The 12,306-nt window shown below is 37.2% G+C and overlaps 1 long non-coding RNA gene across 1 annotated transcript in view; it reads left to right on the forward strand.

Annotated features, from left to right (window-relative positions):
• The first annotated feature begins 283 nt into the window (after positions 1 to 283).
• Positions 284 to 12,306, forward strand: part of LOC131833132 (uncharacterized) — a 48,559-nt gene continuing 36,536 nt past the window's right edge. Inside the window, exon 1 of the long non-coding RNA XR_009354331.1 lies at positions 284 to 311. This is a non-coding gene — a long non-coding RNA (uncharacterized LOC131833132). The remainder of the gene's footprint in view (positions 312 to 12,306) is intronic.

The following is a 12,306-nucleotide window of genomic DNA, read 5'->3' on the forward strand; positions in this document are numbered from 1 at the left end:
AAAATAGTATTTACTGTAATACAGTCATTAGAGCATATCAGAATTTGGGTTCTTTTCATTGTGTCAAATAATGATTTATCTTCATTTAAATTTGATGATTTTTTTTTAAAGATTTTATTTATTTATTTGACAGACAGAGATCACAAGTAGTCAGAGAGGCAGGCAGAGAGAGAGGAGGAAGAAGGCTCCCTGCTGAGCAGAGAGCCCAACGCGGGGCTCGATCCCAGAACCCTGGGATCATGACCTGAGCCGAAGGCAGAGGCTTTAACCCACTGAGCCACCCAGGCGTCCCAAAATTTGATGATTTGATGGTAAGTATGGGACACAGTTATTAAAGTCAAGTTTTTAGATGCAAGGCCATATTCATATCTCGTTGATGAAAATTTGCAATATGAAAATTGTTACCAGCTAAGTGAGAATTTTGCATATATTAATTTTGTGTTATACACATATGCTAGAAAAATGGAGGATATATCAGCTTAAATTTATACATCTTGCTTCTGAGAATTTATTGCTTGAATTATTAGCAAGATGAAGCTGATATCCGAAATTTATAAGCCAATGGTTTTGTAGCAGAATTACAGGATGCTAATTAGAATTTGCACTCTGGATTTTAGAGTTTCACTTTGAATTATGTGTTGTTAATACAAATTTTTCATCTCTATTAGATTATTAGCATCAGTAGCTTTATGTTAATAACATAAACATATAAATTGAACTGGTAGTGCATACATATGTTTAATGCTCTTGTGCATGCTCATATATTTTTAATTGAATCATTTTAGTTTTTTAAAAGTCATGTAAGGAAATGCTTGGTCAAGTATAGGGAACAGACTCAAAGACAGGAAGCAAACAGTGGGGATAAGAAGAATTAAAAAGTGTTTGCAGTAAGATACTTCAGGGATGGGAATGATGCTTTGTAATACATCATTGTAAAAAGATCCCAAAGAGAAAAGCACATAATAAGAAATTGAATTTACAAATACCAATTCTCTTAAGATGATTGGGCATATTTCATGCTGCATTTAGGATAAGCACTTGATGGACAACATTTTATGTCTGCAAGTTAAAATTCATATGTTCAGAGAAAAAGCCAACCCAAATTTATGAGGAATTCACTGATGCTTATCCTTAACACCTGTATTTCACAAAGCTGCCATTGCAAAGTATCACAAGCTGGTGGCCTAAAAGAAGAAATTAATTTTCTCCTAATTCTGAAAGCTTAGAAGTCCAAAATCAAGAAGCAGAGTTGGTTTCTTCTAAGGATTCGAGTGAGAATCCATTACATGCCTCTCTCTTAGCTTCCTGTGAGGGCTGGCAAACTTTGGCATTCTTTGACTTGTACGTGAATCACTGTAATCTCCACCTCTGTGTCTACAGGCATGTTCTATGTCTTCATGCAAACTGACTCAACGTGGCTGGAAAAAAAATTCATAAAATCCATGACTATAAAGAGGTTCTTAGTGCTGCCCAGCAATCCTACGCTTTTCCCTACTCAATTCACTTTTCCACTTTTATAGACAATTAGTTTATACTTTCCCTTTCATCAAATCCCCAACCCCACTTCTACCTTCCCACTGTTAGTTAATAGCTTTGTTATTTTACTGAGAAAACAAGATCAGGAAAGAAAAGAAATTCCACCTCCTATCACTAAAACATGCATTTACATACATCTCTCAATGCTCTCAGTGCTCTCAAACTCTGCCTTCAGTCTTTTCAAAATGAATGAGCTATGTTCCATCTAAGGCTCATCCCTTTTCGGTGCCCTGGTGCCCATCTGCTCCAACCTACATTGTCCCTACTGCTATCTCTTTTCTCTTCTCCTGCTTAGTTTCCCACCCTTCCAGATCATTCCCAGTGAAATATTTACAAATCATACTAACAGTCATTTAAAAATCCACGTATCCTCTTTGATCTCATGTCTTAACCCATGTGCTTATCTCATTTCTCAGATTCATTTAAATTGAAACCACTCTGCAGAGTTGTTCATACTCATTGCCTCTACTTCTTCTCCTATTTTCTTTTGAACTTACTCTACTCAGAATATGACCTCAACCATTTCATTGAAACTGCTCTTGTTGAGTTTATCAGTGGCCTCCAACCTTCCAAAAATGGTAATCCTTTCTCAGTACTTTATCCTGGATTATCTATTCAGCAGCATGTGACTCAATCACAACTCCCTACTTGAAACTCTTTCTTCACTGGATTCTAGGACATACATTCTCCTTGTTTGTCTCTTACCTCACTGACTACTTTGTCTCTTACCTCACTGACCACTTTCTTATCTTCCTGACCTCTTAATGTTACAGTATTTTAAACACCAATAATATGCTGATGACTCCAGTGTATTTATCTCTAACCTTGACTTCTTCCTTGAATGTCAGTCAGGCTCATGAAATGCCGATTTGTCATTTCTATGTGAACATTTAAAAATATCTCCTCAAGGGGCACCTGGGTGGCTCAGTGGGTTAGGCTCTGCCTTCAGCTCAGGTCATGATCTCAGGGTCCTGGGATCTAGCCCTGCATCGGGCTCTCTGCTCGGTGGGTAACCTGCTTCCTCCTTTCTCTCTGCCTCTCTGCCTACTTGTGGTCTCTTTCTGTCAAATAAATAAATAAAATCTTAAAAAAAAGTATCTCCTCAAACCTAAATTGAAAAATAATACTTCTGATTCCATTCCCTTTCTCTAAAATACATGTTAGCTCTTCCTATAGTCTATCAGTGTTGCCACATCACAACTTATATTTACTAGATGCCTTTGCCAGAAACCTTGGTATAATCTTTAACTCCCCTCTTTTTCTGGCATTCTTGCAAATGCTTTGTGCTCTACCTTCTATATATATATGAAATCTACTTTATTCCATGCCATCATTAACATTTGCCTGGATTGTTGCAGTAGTTCCCAATGATGTCCTTGTCACCATGCTTGCAAAGGGAGGGAATTTTTCAAAATCATGTCAGATAAAATTTTCCATCTCCTTCTTATTCACTATATTATTCATTATAGATTTATTAAAATCTGAAGTCCTTACTGTGATCTCAAAACTGTACATGATGTGGCCCACTAAAACCTTTCTTAACTCATTCCTACTGTGAAAAGATCAGTCATGTCTCATCTCAGGATCTATGGACTCTCTCTGTTTTCTGTCTGTAATATTGTGGATGTCTGTGTGGCTCATTTCCTCATATCCTTTGTAACTCTACTCTCCATGTTTCCTTACCAAGAATCATTCCTTTACCCTGGTTTAATTCTTTTTATAGGACTTATGAGTAACATATTCTCTATTTAGTTTTTTTGTTCTTGGGTTTCTTATTATGATCTTAGTCTGTTTTGTTCACTGGTGTGGCCCCCAAAGCCTGGAATAGTCCTGGGATATAACAAATGTTCAGTAAGCATATGTTGAATTAATGAAAATTGGTGCCTAGTTGGTCTTTATGACTAAGACACAGTACCTCTTAGAATGGTCTCAGGGACCTACATTATTAACAAGGCCTTCTAGTATGAGAGTTACTGCCCTGATTTTAAAAATTGTTATATGACCCAGCAATTACACTACTGCGTATTTACCCCAAAGATACAGACATAGTGAAATGAAGGGCCACATGCACCCTGTGTTCATAGCAGCAATGTCCACAATAGCCGAACTGTGGAAAGAGCCAAGATGCCCTTCAACAGATGAATGGATAAAGAAAATATGGTCCATACATACAATGGAGTATTATGCCTCCCTCAGAAAGGAGGAATATCCAACTTTTGCATCAGTATGGATGGGACTGGAGGAGATTATGCTAAGTGAAATAAGTTAAACAGAGAAAGTCAATTATCATAAGGTTTTACTTATTTGTGAACATAAGGAATAGCATGGAAGACGTTAGGAAAAGGAAGGTAAAAGTGTAGGGGAAGAAATCAGAGGGGGAGACGAACCATCAGAGACTATGAATTCTGGTAAACAAACTGAGGGTTTTAGAAGGGAGGAGGGTGGGGAGATGGGTGAGCCTTGTGATGGGTATTAAGGAGGGCATGGATTGCATGGAGCACTGGGTGTTATATGCAAACAATGAGTCATGGAACACTACATCAAAAACTAATGATATACTGTATGGGACTAAAATGACAATAAAAAAATAAAAATAGTTATAATATAGAACAGAATCAAAATGACATAATAGATCAGAACTTAAAAAAGAGGACTATTTGAAATATATTTGAATATTTGAAATATATGCCTCAGTGGAATGTGTATTGATTAGATGGTTGAGGTTAAATTGTAAGTGAATTCTTTTTTTTTTTTTTTTTTTAAAGATTTTATTTATCAGAGAGAGAGAGAGAGCAAGCACAGGCAGACAGAATGGCAGGCAGAGGCAGAGGGAGAAGCAGGCTCCCTGCGGAGCAAGGAGCCCGATGTGGGACTCGATCCCAAGACGCTGGGATCATGACCTGAGCCGAAGGCAGCTGCTTAACCAACTGAGCCACCCAGGCGTCCCTGTAAGTGAATTCTTAATTATTATCAGACTTATTAAAATTTTTAGTTTGTAGGAAATAGTTTCCATTCTTGTATTTCACTCAAAATGCCAAAGAAATTTGAGATGTATCTTGCTGAGTATTTACTGTCTTTAGACCAAGTAACTTGGTCTTCTATAAATTTTCTTTTACTGTAGGAAAAACACTGAGTAAAATCCACTGATTAAATATTTCAAAAGAAAATATCAAAATTTAATTTTAAAAATTTATTTGAAATGAATTCTAAGTATTATATATGTTAAAAAATCATTTCATCTGTATATTCTTGACCTTTTAAAAAATTTTATTTATTTATTTTAGAAAGAGAAGAGCAGAGGGTGGGGGCAGAGGGAGAGGGAGAGAGTCCTAAGCAGATTCCATGTTCAGTGTGGAGCCCAATACAGGGCTAGATTCCAGACCCTGAGATCACAACCTGACCCAAAACCACAAGTCAGATGCTTAACTGACTGTGCCACTCAGGTGCCCCCTGACATATCTTAAATTTTTTATGATTCTTGAGTATGATTTTCACAATGTGGTAACATTGCTACATTTAAATATCTCTATTAAATGTCTCTAAGAATTTAAAAAATTTATCCTTATTTTGCTCTATACATAACATATATAAAGACAACAGAATCATTGTCCTGAATTAAGAAAGGTGAAACAAATAACCTATATCTGGAGACCACTCTGAATCTAATGTTCTGTTCCAGCAAATAGTATGTTTTTCAGATTTTTCTTTCACTAATGGATCATCAGGCAGTCTTTTGAAAAATTAATTTGAGTTGTAGTATATAAACAATAGAGCTTCCTGTCAGTCATGAAGACACTCTTCAGAGAGAAATGAGGTATAGTTCTATCTTTTCCTAGCAGTAACAGATGGCAGATGCATTTTGGTTCATATTTTTCCAGACATAATTTCCAAAGCAAGAAGTCTTTATTAAGAATATGTGAATAATATAATTTTAAAATAACCTTGGCCTAGTATCTGAAAATAACATTAAAGTCATTACTCTTTTTGGAGCTGTGCTTTTTAGAAAGGTGATTTTAAAAAATAGACCAATGATTGTCATAATGGTAATTGGCAAGTCCAGGCAAGAGAGGACTAAGTCATGGAGGAAAGCTAGAGAAATCTCAAACATGGCTTTCCTTTCCATCCTTGATATTATCTGAATCATTGTTTTTTAAAAGAAATTTTATCATCATGTCTTTTCCTCTAATACATCCCTATATAGGTGATGGTAATTCATAGTATTTGAGAGGCAAAGCTTGGGAATCAGAGACCTAGGTTTAATCTCTGTTCTACCAATTAGCCCACTAGGTCAAGTGGCCTGCAGAAAGTGTCCCAACTTGTCACATGCAGTTAACACAAATAAAGGATAGAACAATAACAGCATATACTGGGGTAGTAATGTCATGACATAAGGTGGCTTCAGTGTTTCCTTTCTCCCAGGGAGACAAGTATTCAACAACAATACACAGACCAATTCCCTTTGTGAGAAGTACAGATACCAGTAAAGAGTCTCCTATACCCCATGTGAGCACAAAATGAGTTACACCAAAGCCAGCAGGAAAATTTTGGGCAATCAGTTGCCATAATCCCTGCCCTCCATTCAGTGGAGTGTTGTGAGACCACTCTCAGCTTCTGGCATCTCCCTGAAGACTGAAACACGTACCAAAAACTAAGAGTTTTCAGAGGGCTTCTTGAGGGACTAATTTTTATCTTGCCTAAATCTAAGTGCTGACAGGAAAGGGCAAATTGGGGGTCACTGAAAACAAAAGCAAATGTTTGTGCCAGCACATACATACTTGCAGTAGTCCTCCCCAACTCAGCATGGAACCGGTGGAGAAAACCCCCAACTCAGTGCTTCTTTCTGTGAAGAGAAAGAGTTAGATCATGTGTCCAATATTCCAGCTTTTTTGGGAGCTGAATGAAGGACTGATTTCTGCCTCACCTATCTTGAAATACTTTTGGAACCCGACATGACATAGATGCTTGGATGCCGCTGAGAACAAAAGGTAGGGCACTTTTGCACTACTCCAGAGAACTTCTGTGATAGACAAAAGATATACTTTGGTGGCCTCGTCCTCAGGGGAAAAGGAACAGTGATGCATGCATCAAACATTCTGGCTTTGTGAGAGCTTCCTAAGGGACTGGTTTTTGTCCTGTCTGATGTGGAGTACGGATGGGCTACAGATACTCTAGAAATCATTAGCTTACAGAGAAAAAAAGGAGAACAAGACCACTTGAGGCAGCTACAGAGAACCTGCAGTACCACAGACAGACACAGGTGGGAGCAAGAGATTATAAACTCCCCAAATAGAAAGAAAAGGAAAGGGAGGGGAAAGAAGGGGGAGGGGAAAGTGAAGGAAGGAAGGAAGGAAGTCACCAAATTCTGGGATTTGAACTCCCTTTTTTTTTCTTAACAGGCAGTTACAGCTACGAACAGCCCAAAGCTGTTGTTTCACTGTGTTCTACCTTACACATTTTCTCATGAGAAGTCTTGTGCAATTCTTAACTTATTAAAATATTTTTTTAAATTAAAAAAAATTTTTTTTCAAGTTTTTATTTAAATTCCAGCTAACCAACAGTGTAATATTAGTTTCAGGTATAGAATTTAGTGAGTCAACACTTACATACAAGAACCAGTGCTAATCCCCACAAGTGCCTCCTAAATCCCCATCACCTATTTAACCCATCTACCCACCCATCTTTCCCCTGGTAACAATCAGGGGAAATCTGTCTCTTGGTTTTTTCTCTCTCTCTTTTCCTCCGTATGTTCATGTGTTTCATATCTTAAATCCCGCATATGGTTAAAATCAAAGTGTATTTATCTTTCTCTAAGTTATTTCACTTAGTGTAATACTCTCTAGTTCCCTCCATGTTATTGCAAATGGCAAGATTTCATTTTTTTTTTTTTTTATGGAAAGCAAGCAATATTCCATTGTATATTGTATTGTGAAGTTGTATACCACATCTCTATCAATTCATCAGTGGATGGGTATTTGGGCTCTTTCCATAATTTGGCTATTATTGATAATGCTGCTATAAATATCAGGGCCACTTATCTGTCCAAATTAGTATTTTTGTATCCTTTGGGTAAATACTTAGTAGTGCAATTGCTGGATAATAGGGAGGTTATATTTTTTAACTTTTTGAGGAACCCCTGTACTGTTCTCCAGAGTGACTATAGCAGTTTGCATTCCCACCAGTGTAAAAGGTTTCCCCTTTCTCTGCATCCTCACCAACATCTGTTGTTTCCTGTGTTGTTAATTTTAGCCATTCTGACTGCTGTGAAGTGATACCCCATTGTGGTTTTGATTTGTATTTCCCTGGTGATCATTGCTGTTGATCATCTTTTCATGTGTCTTCTGGCCATCTGTATGTCTTCTTTGGAAAAATATCTATTCCCATTTTTTTTTCTGCCCATTTTAAAATTAGATTATTTGTTTTTTGAGTGTTGAGTTTGATAACTTCTTTATAGGTTTTGGATACTAACTCTTTATCAGATATGTCATTTGCAAATATATTTTCCCATTCTGTAGGTTGCATTTAGTTTTGTTGGTTGTTTCCTTCTCTGTTAAGAAGCTTTTTATCTTGGTAAAGTCCCAATAGTTCATTTTAGCTTCTGTTTCCCTTCCTACAATGATGTGTCTAGTAAAAAGTTGCTATGGCATAGGTCAAAGAGGCTGCTATCTGTATTCTCCTCTACGAGATCATTTGATGGTTTCCTGTCTCACATTTATGTCTTTCATCCATTTTGAGTCTATTTTTTTGTATGGTGTAAGAAACTAGTCCCATTTCATTCTCCTGCATGTGGCTGTCCAGATTTCCCAACATCATTTGTTGAAGAGACTGTTTTTTTTTTGTTGTTGTTGTTGTTGTTGTTTGTTTGTATCTTTGTTTTATTTTGTTCCCATTAGATATTTTTTCCTGCTTTGTTGAAGATTAGTTGACCATATAGTTGTGGGTCCAATTCTGGGTTCTCTATTCTGTTCCATTGATCTAAGTGTCTGTTTTTCTGCTGCTTCTGTACTGTTTTGATCACCAGATCAGAGATCAGATATTTTACCTCTTTAGTTAGGTTTATTCTTAGGTATCTTATTATTTTTGGTGCAGTTGTAAGTGGGATCAATTCCCTGATTTTTTTTTTTCTGCTGCTTCATTATTGGTGTATAGAAATGCAAAAGATTTCTGCATGTTTATTTTCTATCTTACAACTTTACTGAATTTGTGTATCAGTTCTAGCAATTTTTGGTAGAGTCTTTTGGGTTTTCTATTTAAAGTATCATGTCATCTGCAAATAGTGACAGATTGACTTATCCTTACTAAATTGTATATATTTTATTTCTTTGTGTTGTCTAATTGCTGTGGCTAGGACTTCCAGTACTACATTAAATAACATTGGTGAGAGTAGACATCCCTGTCTTGTTCCTGACCATTTCCATATTGAGGATGATATTAACTGTGGGGTTTTTGTATATGGCCTTTACTATGTTGAGGTATATTCCAGCTAACCCTAGTTTTTTGAGGGTTTTTATCATAAATGAATGTTGTACTTTGTCAAATACTTTTTTCTGAATCTATTGAAAATATCATATGGTTCTTATCAATTTCTTTACTGGTTGTGGGTCTGTTGAAGTTTTCTATTTATTTCTATTTCAGTTTTGGTAGTTTATATGTTTCTAGAGATTTACCCATTTCTTCCAGGTTGTATAATTTTTTGGCATATAGGATTTTATAATATTCTCTTATAATTATTTGTATTTCTGTGGTGTTATTATTTCTTCTCCCTCATTTGTGATTTTATTTGTCTGTGTCCTTTCTCTATTCTGTTTGATAAGTCTGGCTTGGGACTTATCAGTTTTATTAATCTTTTCAAAGAACCAGCTCCTGATTTCATTGATCTGTTCTATTGTTGTTGTCATTGTTGTTTTAGTTTCTATATAATTTATTTCTGCTCTAATCCTTATTATTTCTCTTCTTCTGCTGGCTTTAGGCATCATTTGTTGTTCTTTTTCTAGGTGTAAGCTTAGGTTGTTTATTTGGGATTTTCCTTGCTTCTTGAGGTAGGCCTATATATATATCCCATCTAGTCCAGTGTATCTTTCAAAGTCATTGTTTCCTTATTGATTTTATGTTTAGGTGATGTCTCCATTAGTGTAAGTGAGACTTTAAGGTCCCCTAATATTATTGTATTATCAATGAGTTCCTTTATATGTTATTAATATATATATATATATATATATATTTATTTATTTATAATTATATATATTATATGTGCTCCCATGTTGGGTGCATAAATATTTACAGTTGTTAGATCTTCTGGTTGAATAATTTCCCTTATGATGCGAGAGAAAAAAGAATATGGAACACACAAGAAGTGTCTTCTCTTTTTACAGTCTTTGGCTTAAAATCTAGTTCTAAGTATTGCTACTCCAGCTTTCTTTTGACATCCATTTGCATGACAAATATTTTCCCATCCCCTCACTTTCTACAAGTGCCTTTAGATCTAAATGAGTCTCTTGTAGCCAGCATATAGCTGGGTCTTGTTTTTTTAATCCATTCTGATACCCAGCATCTTTTAATTGGAAATTTGAGTCCATTACACTCAGAGTAATTATTTAGTGCCATTTTGTTACTTGTTTGTTATTGTTTCTGGAAATTTTCTCTGTTCCCTTCTTGTTTTTGTCACTTTGGGTCTTTCCTTTCCACTTGAAAAGCCTCCTTTAATATTTCTTGAAGGGTTGGTTTAGTGGTCATGAACTTCTTTATTTTTTATTTACCTGGGAATCTCTTTATCTCTCCTATTCTGAGTGATAGCCTTGCTGGATAGAGTACTCTTGGCTGCACATTTTCCCCATTCATCACTATGAATATTTCGTGCCACTCTCTTTTAACTTGTCAAATTTCTGTTGAGAGATCTGCAGCTAGCCTTATGGGGTTTTCCCTTGAAGTTAGGGACTTCTGTTTTGTTTAAGATTTTTTCTTTATCACTATATTTTGATAAAGATATTTGTAGCTTTATCATTAAATTTAATTACAATTTGTCTTGGTGTTGGCCACTTTTGTTGATTTTGATGGGAGTTCTCTGTGTCTCTTGGATCAGGATGTCCATTTCCTTCCCCAGATTAGGGAAGTTTTCAGCTGTTATCTCCTCAAGTAAATTTTCTGCCCCCATTTCTCTCTCTTCTTCTTCTGCAACTCATAATACAAATGTTACTATGTTGGATGGTGTCACTGAGTTGACTAAGTCTGTTGTTGTGTTCCATAATTCTTTTTTCTCTTTTGTTTCATTATTTTCCATTATTTTGTCTTCTATATCACATGTTTGTTCTTCTACTTCTTTCATCCTTGTGTTCATTGCATCAAATCTGCTTTGCATTTCAGTTCTTTTTTTTTTTTCATTTGTGGGGTTTTTTTCACTCTTTTATCTCTGCAGTACGAGCATCCCTGAAGTCTTCTATTCTGTTCTCAAGCCTGCTGAGTGTCCTTTTGATTGTTGCTTTAAATTCACCATCAGCCTTGTTATTTATATCTATTTTGCTATTGCTGATTGTGACCTTGTGCCATTCTTTCATTTGGGATGAATCCCTCCATCTTGGCATTTTGTTTGTCTTTTTCTTCTGTTGTGTAAAATAAGCCTGTTATGTTTCCTGATCGTGAGAGATGTCTCTATGAAGAGTGTCCAGGGCCTGACACTTCAGGTAGTGTCTCTGGTGTGTGCTGCATGTTGTTTTGGCCGCTCTGTTCTTTAAGCCAGTCATCTGCAGGAACTCTCCTTGCCTTCAGTGGGCAATGTTTGATCCTGGACCAGAATGTGGCAAATATTAACTAGGTGTGCTCTTGTCTGCTTGTTAAATGAGACCTGATACTACTTCCAATACAACTGAAGCCCTGCAGAAGTCTCTGTTTGGGGGTCATGGTGTGGGCAGGGGTTTTCTGTTGGTCTTCTAGGAAAGTGTCCATCATGCTGGAACTGAGGAAAATTTGACCAAAAAGGCCAGTCCCACAAGAGCACAGTGGTGTGGGACTTGGTGTAAGCACATTGGGCAGCTAGTGTTCACACTGTGCTGTTTATCATGGGTGGCTCTGTTTTTATGCTGGGGGTGGACAGATAGGCAAATTGCACCAGTCAGCTCCTTTGTCCCAGAGAGGGGTCTCTGTGCTGCTTTCAGGGGAAGCACTCCAAGAAGGGTGAATAGTCTCCCCACTCTGTCCCAGGCATTTTTCAGATTGGTGTTTCCACACTGTCTGAGTTGCTTACCTGCCTTCTTTCTGGGAGCAGCACAGTGCCCTCGAGGTTTTATCCCAGCCAAACCTGCAGACTTTTAAAACCCTAGGCTTTAGGGATGTGGTGGGGGCAGGGGTCTGCACTGTTCTTCTGGGGGAGGATCTGACCATGCTGGTACTGAGGTATGTTTGACTAGAAGGGCAGTTGTACCAGAGTGCAGGGCTGTGGTACTAGGTGTAAGTAGGTTAGGCAGCCATTGTTGGGGGTGAGCTGCTTCCTTTGGGTGTCTGCATTTATTCTGAGGGCTGGCTCTGTATTTATTCAAATGTGGCTCCTTTGTCTCTAGAGAGATGTCTCTGTGCTACCTCTTAAGGTGCTACCTCTCAAGGTCATGGTCCAAGAAGAGGAACATTCTTTTCCCTGTGTGCCCCAGGTGTTCTTCAGATCACTATTTACACACCATCTGCCCCAAAATTGCTTGCCTGCTTTCTCTCTAGAAGCAGGGGTTTGTGCCCTCAGGGCTCTATCCCAGCCAAGTCCACCACTTGTAAAACTCCATTCTTTAAGCC

Source organism: Mustela lutreola, chromosome 6 (assembly GCF_030435805.1).
Source record: "Mustela lutreola isolate mMusLut2 chromosome 6, mMusLut2.pri, whole genome shotgun sequence".
NCBI classification, from domain to species: domain Eukaryota; kingdom Metazoa; phylum Chordata; class Mammalia; order Carnivora; family Mustelidae; genus Mustela; species Mustela lutreola.